Source organism: Dendrobates tinctorius, unplaced genomic scaffold, assembly GCF_039654945.1.
Source record: "Dendrobates tinctorius isolate UK_male_01 unplaced genomic scaffold, ASM3965494v1 ptg000164l, whole genome shotgun sequence".
Taxonomy (NCBI): domain Eukaryota; kingdom Metazoa; phylum Chordata; class Amphibia; order Anura; family Dendrobatidae; genus Dendrobates; species Dendrobates tinctorius.
This window is the reverse complement of record NW_027361831.1, coordinates 9,466,310-9,482,341: the sequence shown is the minus strand read 5'-3', so window position 1 is coordinate 9,482,341 and position 16,032 is coordinate 9,466,310. Positions and strand designations below refer to the sequence as shown.

At 42.2% G+C, this 16,032-nt stretch overlaps 1 pseudogene; it reads right to left on the bottom strand.

Moving 5' to 3' along the window:
- The window catches only part of LOC141052958 (uncharacterized), a 233,456-nt pseudogene that overhangs the window by 76,907 nt on the left and 140,517 nt on the right, over positions 1-16,032 (bottom strand).

The window sequence follows — 16,032 nt, the reverse complement described above, 5'->3', positions numbered from 1 at the left end:
AGTTATTGTGCAATTTGTCCTGAGTACGCTGATGCCCCATATGTGGGGATAAACCACTGTTTGGGCAAATGACAAAGCTCAGAAGGGAAGGATGCCAGATTTTACTGTTATGGTTGGCTGGTGCCATGACCCACTGGGAGAGCCCATGAGGCACCAAAACAGCAGAACCTCCCATAAGTGACCCCATTTTAGGAATTACACCTCTCAATGAATTCATCTAGGGGTGCAATGATCATATTGACAGTGGGTGTGACACAGAATTTTATACCATTGGGCAGCCATGCGGAGAGACTTGGGAGGAACGGAGCGCTATTTGCCTATTCAAGTGAATGGGTCTGTGCACATCAGTGTGTTTCCACAGACCATGTGTCCATGGGCAAAACAGGCTGGCATGCCCATTTTTTAATGTCAGCAAAGGCCACAAAACATCCAGCACATGTGCATTCACATAACACACATGGATGTCATCCATGTGACACGCATCGGCGCTGGGGAAAAACGTTACAGTACGTGCTGTTCCCCAGTGCCGGGTGCTGAACCCAGCTCTTATCATTCTCCCCTGCTTGTGCCGATCACCGGCAGAGCAGGAGAGACTGATGAGAGCCATGTTCAGCACCCGGTGCTGGGGAACAGCACTTACTGTAACACTCCTACCCTAGCGCACGTCCATGTACTGATGCAGCACACGCATGCCACACGTGTGCTGCAAGTATTACACATACGGACACTGACATCTCTGGTCCTGGAAATATCAGGACATGTTAAAGAGGCCTTCTAGCGCGTTTTTCTTTTTGGCAGCTGTCACACACTAAAAGACGCTTTTTATTGCAAAAAATAGTTTTTGCATCACCACATTTTGGGAGCTATAATTTTTCCATATTTTGGCCCACAGAGTCATGTGAGGTCTTGTTTTTTGCGGGACAAGTTGACGTTTTTATTGGTGCCATTTTTGGGAAAATGACATTTTTCGATCACTTTTTATTCCAATTTTTGGGAGGCAGAATGAACAAAAACCAGCAATTCATGAATTTCTTTTGGGGGGTTTATACCGTTCCGCGTGGGGTAAAATTGATGACAGTTTTATTCTTCGGGTCAGTACGATTACAGCGATACCTCATTTATATAATTTTTTTATGTTTTGGCGCTTTTGGGTCGCCCTCCCAGGGCTATGGGGTACTCGGTACCGGGCCGGTGTCAGGGGAATGTGTCACAGCAGCAGTGACCCGGACCGTGGCCCTGGGTGCCCAAGTCAATGGAGGAATGTATATGTAGTTAATGGCATGGAATAGTTCGTGACGCCACCTGTGGTGTTTGGCAAGCAAGATGTTAAGCCAACGCTGCGTGCAGATCCTCTGGGACTGATGGCGTGTTGCAGCATAGATGGTGTAGTTCCCCCCACAGGTGAAGCTGTAGCCCCAGTGCAGTGTAATTGCATTAGATGAGGATAGACGCAGGCGGTGTGAGGAATGCTGGTACCCAGATGTAGCGGTGCTGACGGTGTTAGCGCACAAATGAATGGAAGACACCAGGGCTTGCAGTTCCAAAGCTTTACTCACAGTCCGTGGTACACACTGGTGCCTGCCTCCGTGCCGTGTCTTCTGGGGCAGAGACTCAATAAACCTCCCGGGCAAGTCAGGATTCTCCTCTCCAACACTCCGCCAAAATGTACCTTTCCTGAACGACTCCTCTATTGCGCCTTAAGGTGTGAAGAGCTCCAGTACCGTGGTAATAATAATCTTTATTTATATAGCGCCAACATATTTCCTCCTGTTTCCTTCCTGCAGTTCCTCCTGCCAGATGTTCCAAACAACTCTACTCGTATGGCAGACAGCTGTAGCCTCTCTCGGGGACTCCCTTCTCCGGAGTCCTGGCTCTCTATTCAGTTGCTGTTGTGCCCCAAGTCTTAGATGGGAGTAGTGCATTTACAGCCAACTACTCCACCGGTGTCTGCTGCAGAACCATAAGTGTCCATACAACCTCGGGGACCGGGCCTCGGCCTTGTGCTGAGAACCTATAGGCAGGGTTCCTCTTCCAACCCACGTCTCCTCTCTGTTCTCCTACTCCTTCGTTCCGCACTGTGGTGTTCACTAAAGGGGTTAATTAGTGAGACCTATCTTTTACAGTTTGTCTCTCTATGGAACAATAATTTTTTGCAGGCTCATCACTTCTATAGCATGCAGATGAAGCAGCATCTGCATGCTATAGAAGCTGTCAGCTCTGCAATCCATGCACACTGACGTGAGACTTCCTGACATGCACTGCACATAACAGGAATTTTCTCAGCTCTGGTAACCTGGATGTCGTCATGATTACCATAGAAGCGATCTGGACCCCACGTCACGCCGCGGGGTCTCCGATCCAAAGGCAGAGGGGCTGTGTTCGATCGCAGTATTCCGGAGGTTAAAGTGCCGGGAGCAGTCTATGACCACTCCTGGCACTTAGTGCCGGATGTCAGCTGTGAGAATCACTATGACGTACTATTCTGTCCATGAGCAAACAGGCCCAGGGCACATGAAAGGAATAGTTATGTCTGGTGTCAGAGAGGGGTTAAACTGCCCAATTCCAGCCTTGCTGAAGCATCCCCAGATCTTCACCGATTCTCCACCAAATTTCACAGTGGGTGCAAGACACTGTGGCTTGTACGCCTCTCCAAGTCTCCATCTAACCATTAGACCAGAGGTGGGGAACCTCAGGCCCCAGGGCCATTTACGGCCCTTAATGACCTTTTATCCGGACCCCAGGCAGATTCTCAGGGACTGCAGTGCTTTGGCAGGGAGCTGTATTTTGACAGCCACCAGCTCATTAATTTCTTCTTGCTCTGTGAGCATACACACGCAGTGTTCACTACTGAACACTATGCAATGAAAGATTACGTCCTGACACCAGTGCCAGAGTCAGGATGTACTTTGTGGGGGCGGAGTTTGTATGGCCCCCGAAGGATGGTATAAATATCCAAATGGCCCTTGGCAGAAAAAGGATTCCACACCCCTGCATTAGACGATCAGGTGTAGGGCAAAGCTGACTCATCAGAGATGATTACCTTACTCCAGTCCTCTATGGTCCAATCCTAATGGTCTTTTGGCAAACTGCAGCCTGGCTCTCATTTGCTTCTCATTGATGAAAGCCTTTTTTTCTAGCTATACATGACTTGAGCCCTGCTTATAGGAGCCTGTTACGAACTGTTCTTGCCATGCACTTTACCCCAGCTGCCATTTGCCATTCCTTTTGTAGGTCACTTGATGTCATCCTACGATTGCTGAGTGACATTCGAATAAGATGGTCATCCCGGTCAGTGCAGAGTCATTTCCGCCCTCTGCTGGTTTGTAGCTTTGTTGTCCCCAATGTCTGCTACTTGACCTTGTTGTAATGGACTGCCGTCTTAGAAATTTTAAGGATGGAGGCAACATGACGCTCACTGTATCCCTCTGCTAGTAAAGCCAGAATTGAGCCCTTCTTTTCCTCACTCAAGACTTTTTTGGGGATATTACTATCACTTGTTTTGCCATCCAGCTTATTCTATTGCAAGAGGATTGTGAACACCACAGCAGGATTTTTTATACCTTCCTTCGTTAAATAAGATTTGGTTCAGGTGATCGCCTAATCAGAAACACATTAAGTAGAATGAGGTGTACTTTGGTTGAGGTGGAGGTAAAGAGCCAAGGTTGAAGAGGCTTCATCTTTAAAAGTCTACAGAACAGGGAGGATTCAAAACCGATGATATGCAACCATATAAAAAAAAATAATTATTGATTAAACAAAAAGTTAACAACAAATAACATACATAAAAAATGAAAAAGACTCAATAAGAAGATTGGCAACTCCAAATTCTATTGTCTATTTTATGATTTTGGGAGCTTTGAAACTTCTGAACCAGCAGGTTTGGATGAAATGGGCAACTCATCAGGTTCCATTTCTTGTCTTGAAGTGAATCAGTTCCCAATGATTGTTAATAAACTACTATACTTAGCACAGAATGGGATTTAATAAATAGATGACATCAGATGTTCCTACAAAGAAGGAATGGTTTGTATATGTAACTAGTAATGTGTAATTACTGTAGTGTAGAGAATCTACAGACTTTGTTCAGGCATGAAGATTTTTGGTTAAAGGTAACTGTAATGAATGGTAAATTACTGAGCTTGGGAGTTAGGAAGAAGAGAGAGGACATTTGGGATTTTTTTTTTAGGGGGGGGGTCTGTAATATTTGTCCATACAGTGTATGTAGATAACCATATAACAATGTGAAATACTCAATGCACATAGAATATTGCTTTTTGTTTGCTTTTTGAATGAAGATAATAACTGCAGATATTTTTAATTCTAATATACCGTATTTTTTTGGACTATAATACACACTTTACTGTAAGATGCACATATTTCCTACTAATTAAACCTTCCCTGGTGTGAAGTGGAAGAGTTAATTTCACCAATTGTAACGCACCCGGGTGGAATAGGGAAGTAATAAATCTATTGTTAGTTTTTCTCTTCACCATGATTTACATATAGTGTCACAGCATGGAGATTAATGAGCGCTCCACAGCACATAATACATACTGCTCTGTTACATATGCACATTTACATACAAACAGTTGTGCTACATATACGTATTTGCACACACAGTGTATACATTATCCCATTTTCCAGTTCCTTCCAGGTCATGTGAAATGTCCTGGAGCTAGTCAGGGGGAAGGTTCAGCGGCTGCTCACTATGTTCCACTCCTGCTCTGTTCACATAGATAAGTGTGGGGCAGGAGGAGAGAGCAGTCTTCTCAGTGATAGGGAAGGACACTGTTTCAGCGTATTCCTCCAGCGCAGGAAGCTGACTGTACACTGTAAGACACACTCCCTAGTTATTTTTTCTTGCTATATATGCAGCTTATAGTCCAAAAAATGTGTTAAAGTAATTTCCCTTTCTGGTATAATTATACAAAACTGTCTTGTGGTTATTCTGTACGATTTGTCAACAGCAGATATAGTTTTTCCCTGTGCAAGTTATTTTTGATGGTCAACAAAACATGATTTTCTGGCAAAAAATTTTTCACATTCTATGTATGACAATGGCTTTTCTCTGTGTAGGATTTGTGATATTCAAGAAAGTACCATTTGTGGTTAAAACATTTCCCACATTCAGAACATCAATCTTGCTTTTTCTTGGTGTGAATTTTCTGGTGTCTAACTAGAGTCGATTTATCTGCCCAACATTTCCCACATTCTGAACATGAATATGGCTTCTCTCCTGTGTGAGTTCTCTGGTGTCTAACAAGAACTGATTTCTTTATAAAACATTTTCCACAATCTGGACATGAATATGGTTTCTCCCCTGTGTGACTTCTCTGGTGACTAACAAGAACTGATTTATGTACAAAACATTTTCCACATTCTGAACATGAAAAAGGCTTCTCGCCTGTGTGAGTTCTCTGGTGAATAACCAGAATTGAATTCCGGTTAAAATATTTCCCACATTCTGTACATGAATATTGTTTCTCACCTGTATGAGTTATCTGATGTTTGATAAGATTTGATTTTTCTGTAAAAAATTTCCCACATTCTAAACATGAATATGGCTTCTCCCCTGTGTGTGTTCTCTGGTGTCTAACAAGTACTGATTTCTGAATAAAACATTTTCCACAATCTGAACATGAATATGGCTTCTCCCCTGTGTGACTTCTCTGGTGACTAACAAGAATTGATTTCTGAATAAAACATTTTCCACATTCTGAACAAGTAAAAGGCTTCTCCCCTGTGTGAGTTTTCTGGTGAATAACAAGATTCGATTTCATGTTAAAACATTTTTCACATTCTGAACAAGAATGTGGCTTCTCCCCAGTATGAATTCTCTCATGCCTATCAAAATCTGATTTCTGATTAAAATATTTCCCACACCTGGAACAAGAAAATCTATTCTCCTTTGGGTGAATTTTTTGATGTTTAACAAAAGATCTTTTCAGAGGAAAACTATTTCCATATTCTGAAAGTGAAATTGTCTTCTTTTCTTTAAGAGCAGTTTGTTGTTTAATGCCTCTTTTCTGACTGTTATTTTTCTTAGTAGTCTGTAATGAATCAGAAGATAGGATCTGTTTCATAGGATTAGATGAAAGATCTTTGCTGTGAAGGCATGATAGTATATCTGTAGTAATGACATTCACTTCAGTTGTACCCTGTGGGATCTCAAAATCATCTGATTTAAAAATTGAAGTCAGTTGTCCCTCTGATCTCCTGTCGTCATCTGCCAAGAATAAAACCAATTATTATTTTTGAATAAAATATCCTTCAAAGTTATATTTTTGAACAATTCTACTTAAAATGTCTGTAGAAATATTAAATTAAGTAGCAAAATTGAATTATTCCCTAAGACAATGACAGTTCACAGTCTAATAGAAGACCTCACAGCATGAACTAGTGGACTGTGGAGTTCAACTTTTTGTTCATTCTGCCACTGAAATATTGAAATAAAAAGCCAACAAATTGTTATTTAGGCAAAAAATAGTACTAATTAAAAACTTGTACTCATCCTAGTAAAGAAAACAATCCCTCACTCAGGTCCATTATCTTTCAGTGGAAAAACAGAGGTTTCCACATTATTAGTGGCTCAAAGACTCTTGAAAAATAACACGGCTTCCATAAACCAATCCAGCTAAATCCGCTCTCCCAAATTTAAATCTTCCCCTCACTTCAGAGCCTTGCAGTGTGCCCAACCCACATTTAGCATCTGTATATTTGGCACTGCACTTAACAATTTTCTCTTGGGCGTGTCTCCTGGAGCACAATCTGGTCACTATGTGATGAGTAAAACTAAAAATGCACATTTGCACTTTTCACTCTTCAACATACAGTGTACGCTAATTTCTGGAAAGTGCCTGTGGAGTCAAAATAGTCACTACTCCTATAGATGAATTCACTGAGGGTTATAATTTACAATATTGATTCACTTGATGGTATTTTTACTGCTCTGGTTTTTTTTTGTCATTCTTTCACGCTAAGGCTTCTGCAAATGGAATGACCCATCTCCTCTGCTTCTGTCTACTGATGTGGCCCTATCCATACTGCAGTGGGTACTAGTGATAAAGGAGATGTCGGAACCAGAAGCCCAGGATGGTGCAGGCTCTGTCCAGCCAAGGGAGGCTGGAACCTGTAGTATCCGTCAGTCTGGCAGTATGTGCAGTTCAGCTGGAATAATCAGCTGCCTGCTTCAGGCAATTGGAGAGCACCACACCCGACTAAAGCTCGAAGCATATTGCTGGGAGTTGCCAGATACAGTGTTGTTCTCCTCTGGTTCAGTCCTCTGTGCTCAGCTCCTGGCTTATGTAATTGACCCTGTAGTGATCCTGGCCCATTTACTGACTATCAGTGATTAGCGAACGTGCTCAGAAAAGTTGTTATCCGAGCTTGTTAGAGTGCTATCCGAGTGTCTTCAGCGGTTCGAATAATATGCCAAAGATACTCGAATAGCACTTTATCTTAGAGCTTTCACTTATCACTACTGACTACTCTTGTATCTTCGGATTTTGTATTTTCACTGCCCTCCTGGTTCTGACCTGGCTATCTGACTATTCTTTTTGCAAATTTGCACCATTAAACAAAACAGCAGGGTACTTTGTGGCCCCAGCCCAAGAAACAAACCCTGTTTCAGACCAGATCCATGTATAGGGGTTAAAGGGTGAAAGGCAAGGCAATCCCTGGGATCTGTAATGCTAAGCAGATAACACCAATGCTGTTCATGGTAGGTAGCCCTCTTTTAAGCTGCCATTTGACCACCAACAGTGTCCCCATTACATTGTGCCTGCAAACTATTCCAGCCCAATCTGTTTTCCAATCACTAAATGGCGCTCCTTTTCTTCTGATCCCTGCCATATGCCCAGACAGTAGTGTACAATCCTGCTTTGAGCAGGGGGTTGGACCAGATGGCCCAGGAGGTCCCTTCCAACTCTACGATTCTATATAGGGTACTGTCGGGTTCTGAAGTTGAATAATAATTAGTGAGGTCCATTTGTCTCTTTTTACCCTCTCTAAAAATGAAAAAATTGGGGCTACATCAACATTTTAATGAACAAAAAACATTTTTGCATTCCACTATGTGTTAATTACTGAATGTGGTTTTTGATACTATGAAGAGCGCAATTTTGTAAAATCGAGGCCCTTCAAGGTAATTTCAAAAGTGATTTGTTACTCAAAAATAGGTTTTGTACATTTAAATGAATTTATAAAAATAAAAACTTTTTGCTAAAGTCGTAAGCCTTCTATCATCTGAAAACAAAATTAACAGATGTTGAAAAAATAATAAAGGGTGCAGGAAAAAGGCTGCTGACTTAAAGAAGAAATACGGTACATGTTATTAACTGTTTTGTGTGGTAGCACCATCTGTTTTAAGAGCTTAAAAATATTACACTTGAAAATTACAAATCTTTCTGAATTAATTATCAATTTTCAGGTATTTTCAAAAATAAACTCAAAATATATTTACCTAAAATTACCAGAAGCAAATTACAATGTGCTACAGAAAAAATATTCCAGAATCACTGGAATCAGAAGAAGCATCCAAAGTTATCAGCAGTAAGTGACAAACATCAAATTTGAAAACTGGGGCCTGGGACTTCCGGCTCAGGCGCCCACATGCTGGTGATTGCTGCCCCGTGTCTCCTTCACTCTATATCAGGGGTGTCTGCTTCCTAATTACACACAACAGTGTGGAAACCTGAGACAAACTACCAGAAGACCTCCCAGAATGTATGGAGAGGTTTCTCACAAGGAACAGGACCCCTTGCACGACACGCACCATTACCTCAGAGAAACTCCCCACGAGGCAAGATGGCGCTGGACATATCAAAAGGCAAGAAAAACGTTAAATCTTCACTGCCCATAACAGATGCAAGGGAGCAAGAAGAAGTGAGAAAGGGGTAGACATACACAACTGATCTAAATGTTTCTTGCAAAACATTGGCAGCTGAAGTTGCCAAATTACTTGCGCCAGAGATAAAGCAATGTCTGGAATCCACAGCCACCATTACACTGAAGCAGATGCAGGGTGATATATCACATCAAAGTGAGAGACTGGATAAAGCTGAAGAGAGAATCAGCAATATGGAGGATGAACTGGATGAGCCTGTGCAGATTTTCAAAAAGCCAATAAACTAACTCACCAACTGATTAATAAAGTTGACGGCCTGGAAAATAGGTCCTGAAGAAACAATCTGAGGATCATTGGCCTTCCATAATCCAATACTCTCAGTCAGCTCATTTTTATATGCACAGAAGACTTACCTATGCACCACTGAAGGTGGAAAGGGCTCACAGAATAGGTCAAAAATGGGAGATTGATTTGACCCTTATCAGTTGAAGAAAGAACAAAGATTCTCTTATGTACATTCAGGTCATCGCTCTGCTCAACGTCACAGGAGAGGAGCTACAAAATCTTGTCGGGATGGTACAGATGCCCATCAGAATTAAACTTAATTTATCCAACAACACCAGATACGTGCTGGAGATGCTTAAAAGATAGAGGTTCATTTGCACACATTTGGTGGTACTGCCCACTCATACAGAAAGTGTGGTTGGCGTCCTTTGATCTCTTCAACAGATTGTCTATAACCAAAATTACACCCACAATGGCGGTGGCTTTGCTGTCCCTGTGTAGCTCCTTGATTTCTGGATTTAAGAAAGGTCTTCTTAGGCATAATCTCACTGCTACTAGGAACGTGATTCCTAGATTTTGGAAACAGGAAAAGGTTCCCTCGCGCTCTGATTTGGTGATGGAACTCAACATCATATATAGGATGGAACAATTGATAGGACAATTGAATGGTAACACTGGGAAGGTCTATAACACTTGGGCCTCCTGGGTTATATTTAGAAAATCGCCGGAATTGGATTCTTGGTTGTTGGATCCATAGACGGTGGGTCATATGAGTCTGTCTACAGGATGGATCACATCTTCTACCCTACTCCTTGAAACCCCCACCTTCCCCCTCTTTTTTTTTTCTATCCTTTCTTCTTTCCCTTTTTTTCTCTATCTCCTATTCTTTCACCGACCTAGAATCTTAGTCTAGGTACCTTCTTATTTAAAATTTAATTCAACTATAGACAAAGTTGTACTGATGTTAATTGCCTACATGAACAAGCACTTCAGGTGCTCATTCATAATTTGCTTCATATGTATGACTTTCTAGGGCAAAACTGTCATAGTTGTTATATAATTCTTTTTTGTCTGTGATAGTAGAAGCAGTATGTTCTTTTCTCTTTCTGTTAATAATGATTGACATGTCTAAATAGCTCAATAAACTTGATTTATACAAAAGGGCATAAAGTGTTAATCTTTGGAGATTATTCGGTGGAAATTACAAAAAGAAGACGGGCATTCAGTGGAATCGGTACTGAACTGGTAAAGAAGAAAATCGTTTTTTCACTACAATTCCCAGCCATCCTCAAAGTATTTTCACCAGGTGGTGGAACAGAATCATTCTCCGCTCCAGACCGAGCACTGGAATTTCTGAACAATATGGAGGACTGTCACAAAGAAAATAGAAGAGACAATTACCAAGCTGACGGAACACCGGTAGGGTCTTCTTGCTGGTCTGGTTACTTTGATCCAGGGGCATAAGGTTTGATATATAGTCATGGTATAGAACGGTGCAAAATAGATAATATAACATGCATTATAATAAACAAGAAGCTGTTGGGGAGATGATATATGTTTGAAAATTGTTGTGTATTTATAATACATTCTGTAGAAGATGCGGAAATTGTGAATCTACTTAAGTTGTTAAGGTTAACTTTACTATACACTTTTATATAAAAGTTAGGAAATAGACAGACTTCCCATAAGTGTGCGAAAAAAGTGAAGTCAATAAGATAAATACTGTTTCTGTTAAAGTAATGGGTTAAGAAAACTTTTAAGGTTAAAGGTTACTGTAGATCAGACACCATCCTGAAGAAGGAGAGTATTTTTGTGTCTTTTTTTTTTTACTTCTTTTTGCTATAACAACCAAATAATTTGTTCAATACAATATGAAGTTGATTACATTTGAATGTAAAAGGTCTTCAATCGCCAGAGAAAAGGATGATGGTATTGAGGCACTTAATAAAGCTTAAAGTAGATGTAGCATTATTCAAAGAGACACATCTGGGTGAACAAGACTATAAAAACCACAGAAAGAGGAAAAAATCCTCCAATATTCAGGAAAACACCAAAAACAGGCAGGATCACTATACAAACTAAATTTCCCTCATCAATAGACAAAATAATAAGAGAATTAGAAAAATGGAGAGAACTCCAGTTATCACTATTTGGGAGGGTGCATTTATTAAAAATGATTAGCTTCTCTCACATTCTATATCCCATACAAACAATACCTATACATTTGGATGTGCAGAGGCAACAGTCAGCACTTATATGTCTCTTGTGGCAAGGGAAAAGACCAAGAATTTCATACAAAAAATTGGCCTTGTCTAAAATAGAGGGGGGAATCTCATTACATTGGATAAGAACTTATAATCTGGCCGCATTAATGAGACACAGAGATTGGATTCATGGAACCAGTAATTTCCCAAACACCATGTTGGAGAGGGAATTAGCGGCCCCAAATAACCCGCAGAGGCTCTTACATTTGAGATTCGGAGAATTGCCATCTCATGTCAAACATAGTGTCCTTCTGAAAGATACCATAGGCGCGTGGAAAGCTCTAAGAAAACTATATAAACTGCCGTTCCATTTATCAAAAATAGTTCCTCTATGGGAAGATCCTGGTTTTCTTCAGGGTAAAAAAAACAACTTTTTGAACAATGGAAACAGAAAGGGATCATAAAAGTAGGGGATCTACTGAATATCAATGAGGGAAGGATACTTACATGGCAAGAATTCTCAGAGAAGTATAATATGGGAGATCAGCAATATCTGCAATATTGTCAAACGATTGGTTACCATAGCTCAGTGGTCAAGGATTTTGGGAGAGTGGAAAGGAAAGCGGATTGTGACTCCTTGATAGGAAATGGCTTGGGGGTAGAATCTTTATCCACATTGCACTAAAAAATTCGAACACAAAGTCTTTCTTTGACGACGCCCGAGTTATTGATCCATAGGGATAAAACACTGAATGACTCTGAGATAGAGGGTAAAATTCTGGCAGGATGGGATAAAGTCAAGAAAGCAATGATCGGCGAACAATGGAGAGACATGCCGTATAAATTGATGCATAATGCTATATATGCCTTTAGATGCCCCAGCGCACTATTTAAGGAAATGCCCTAAATGCAATTTACTTAAAGCAAATTTATTCCATGGTGTTTGGGAATGTCCATCGATCCAAGTGGTTTGGGAAGAGTCCCTCTCATCTAGAGACAAAGTATGGAAAATTAAAATCCCCAAATCCCCCCATAGTAACAGAGCAGTGAGAGGGCAGTGACAGAATACTATGTATCCAGATAATACACGGAGCTCTACTGGTGGCCAAAAATGCATACTTAGAAACTGGCTGACGAAAGAGACACCCCTTCTATCCGATATAATCAATACCTCTAAGATGTTATTAATATATGATAAACTTGAGACAGAAAAACAAAGAAAAGTCAACAATTCATTAACAAATGGAGAACTTTCATTGAGTATAGCTATACACAACTAGAAATTTCACATATGATGAAGACAATTCATCACACCTCATGGTATAACATGGAAGAAATCAAAGGTACAGTTGGTATACTAAAAATATAATGCTCAGGAACAAACATATATTTACCCTTGCACAGATCCATATGGGAAATTTTGAATAAACATGCGTAAATATATAATTTTTTTTCTTACTTTGCTGTTTGTTTTCTCTCACCTCCTAGATTGTGATGAGTTAAACAGAACCTGTCACCTGTTTTGGCCGTTATAAGATGCGGCCGCTGCCTTTCAGGGCTTATCTACAGGATTCTATAATGCTGTAGATAAGCCCCTGGTCTGACCTGAAAGAAAAATAAATTTTTTTATACTCACCTGGGGGGCGGTCCAGTGCCGTCCGGTCCGATGGGTGTCGCGGGTCCGGGTCCGACGCCTCCCATCTTCTTGTGATGCCGCCCTCCTGCTTGAGTCATCGCTCCAGGCATCGCGCTTCTGCGCAGGCATACTTCTATGCCCTGTTGAGAGCAGAGTAAAGCACTGTAGTGTGTAAGCGCTGGGCCTCTCTGACCTTTCCCGGCGCCTGCGCACTGCAGTACTTTGCTCTGCCCTCAACAGGGCATAGAAGTATGCCTGCGCAGATGCGTGCTGCTTAGTATGTCTGCGCAGATGCGTGATGCTGGGAAGTATGATAATACTTAGTTTTCTTATTTTTCAGGTCGGACCGGAGGCTTATCTACAGCATTATAGACGCGGTCCTTCCTGCCGGCTGTGACTGCACGGAGGTGGATGGGCAGGCAGCGGCGGGTCCTAGCGGTGGTCCGGTGGCAGGTCCTGGCAGCGATCCAGCGGCGGGTCCTGGTGGGGGTCCAGCGGCAGGTCCAGCGTCGGGGGGGGGTCTGGCGTGGGTGTAACGGCGGTATCCCGCTGGTGGTACTGCGCAAGGACCTGGTACCACCAGTGGGTGCCATATTGGAATACCCAACACTTGGGTATTCCAATATGGTGGTCGGCTTACTTCCAGTGCGGCGCGGTGTATTGTGGGATTCAAGGACGTCCGGACGGAAGTGGATGACAGACAATTTTAGGTAAGTATACAATAGATGATGTTGGAATACATGTTCATACGATTAAATAAAACCCCCTCTCATTACACCCCCTCATTACACCCCTCTCATTATACCCCTCGCATTACACCACCTCATTACACCCCTCTCATTATAACCTCTCATTACACCCTCTCACTACTCCCCCCCTCATTACACCCCTCATTATACCCCCCTCATTACACCCACTCATTATATTCCTCTCATTACTCCCCTCTCATTATAGCCCTCATTATACCCCTCTCATTATACCCTTCTCATTACACCCTCTCACAGCCAGCAGGAAAGACAGTGGTTTGCGGCCCGTGCTGGAGATGAAGTGCGGCGCCACCAGAGGGCGCCCGCACCCCATCTCCAGCACAGGCCGCAAGCCGCGGTCTTTCCTGCCGGCTGTGACTGCATGGAGGTGGGTGGGCAGGCAGCGGTGGGATCCGGCGCGTGTAGTCAGACGGCAGGTCCAGCGGCGGGTCTGGCAGCGGGTCCTGGCCGGGGTCCAGCAAGGGGTCAAGCGGCGGCGGGGGGTCCAGGTGTGGGTGTAACAGCGGTGTCCCACTGGTGGTAATGCCAAGGGCCTGGTACCACCAGTGGGTGCCATATTGGAATACTCATCACTTGGGTATTCCAATATGGCGGTTGGCGTACTTCTGGTGCGGAGCGGTGGATTGTGGGATTCGAGGACGTCTAGACAGAAGTGGACGATGGACAATTTTAGGTAAGTATATAATAGATGATGTGGATTGCTGTACTGGTTGCATTAGTGCATGTCTTGAAAAACTTGTGAACATAACTTGTTTGATTTGTTGAATTTGTCTCATCAAATAAAAATTGTTATAAAAAAATAAAGAAAAATGGGGCCTGTTTAAGAACAATCTCAAATATAATACTTTAAGGGTTCTCAAATACACTCATATATATATCCCCTAAAATGATACTTTATTGTTTAAAAACCACGACTGTGGTATACACCAGAAAAAACGTGACAGAAAAAAAGAGAAAACAAATGAAAAGGTGTTCAAGCAAAGCCCATACTAAGGTGACACCTTGGAATCCCTCATCCGTTGCTGAGCTGTATCCTGCCTGGCCGTGGAGGTTGGCACCCTAGAGGGGAACGTTGTGGCGCCCCCGCTCAACGATGGCTGTCCCTAGGGGCCCTGATGAACCCTACAGCCACTAGTGGTCCCTTCTACCCGATATATATAAGGGAACCCCTGCTTCTAGACAGAGACCAAACTGCTCTATAGAGGACCCTGTGTCCCAAAGAACCTTCATGGGACACAAGATATCGCAGCATCAGGCCTCCTGATGAGCCTAATAAGGCGAAACGCGTTGAGGCGTTAACTATTTGATGGCAGGTGGCGACAAACGCAGATGAGTATCGCTGTTGCAGCTCTGCGTTCATTGTATATTTATAACAATGGGATATTGTTGATGGCCGATTTTTTTGGGTTATGGTTTGTCACTAATTCAATAGAATATGTGCCTCTTTTTGCTATAACAATAGATCTTTTGTATATGAGACTGAGGCATTATCTGAATTGTTTTATCCCATTGTTTTGTCTCACGGTTGTTGTTGTGGGACAGGATCTTATATGACCACCTAATGCCATGTGTGTTCTAATTTTATTTTTAACCTCTTTCCCTGTTTAAGAACAAAAAACTGCGGGAAGTGGTTAAATCAAAGTATTTTAGACACTTACTATTGTAGTCAAAAACTTTGCCTAAATACAATAACATATCTAATCAGATAATTTTTCAGTTATCATGTATTATATGATATTTCCATATTATAAAACAAAGACAAAACATCACAACATCAATTCCCTAGCTATCCCTTAACCCAAATTCCAACATTCCAGAGAGAACCTGTAACAACTCTATTGTCGGGTGTCCCAGGACCAGGGGCTCCTTCCCTGTCCCTAATGCAAGCGGTACCCTCGCTCGCCCTGTTCCGCAGATGACTTCTGATGGTGAAGATGCTGGGCCTACATACCTTGCCTTAGCGCCTGAATCTACCCTCAGTCTGTACCCTTTCCCCACCCAGGGAAGAGGGAATTAGTAGTGTACTGTAATACACCAACCAGAATATAAAGGTAATACGAACAGGGATAATGGAAAATACCAAACATACTCAGACAGGCAACAAAGGAATGAACCGGGGAGTGGAGGATGGGGTTACATCAAAGTAGGAGCAGAAAGGGAATTATCACACACTCAAAACCTAGCAACAGTCACAGATAAACCCATCAACCGCCTTCTCCAATAATAACCACCGTCAACTTCCGATTGTGAGCCACTTCGGGGACAGTGATAATAATGTGTGCAAACTGTAAAGCG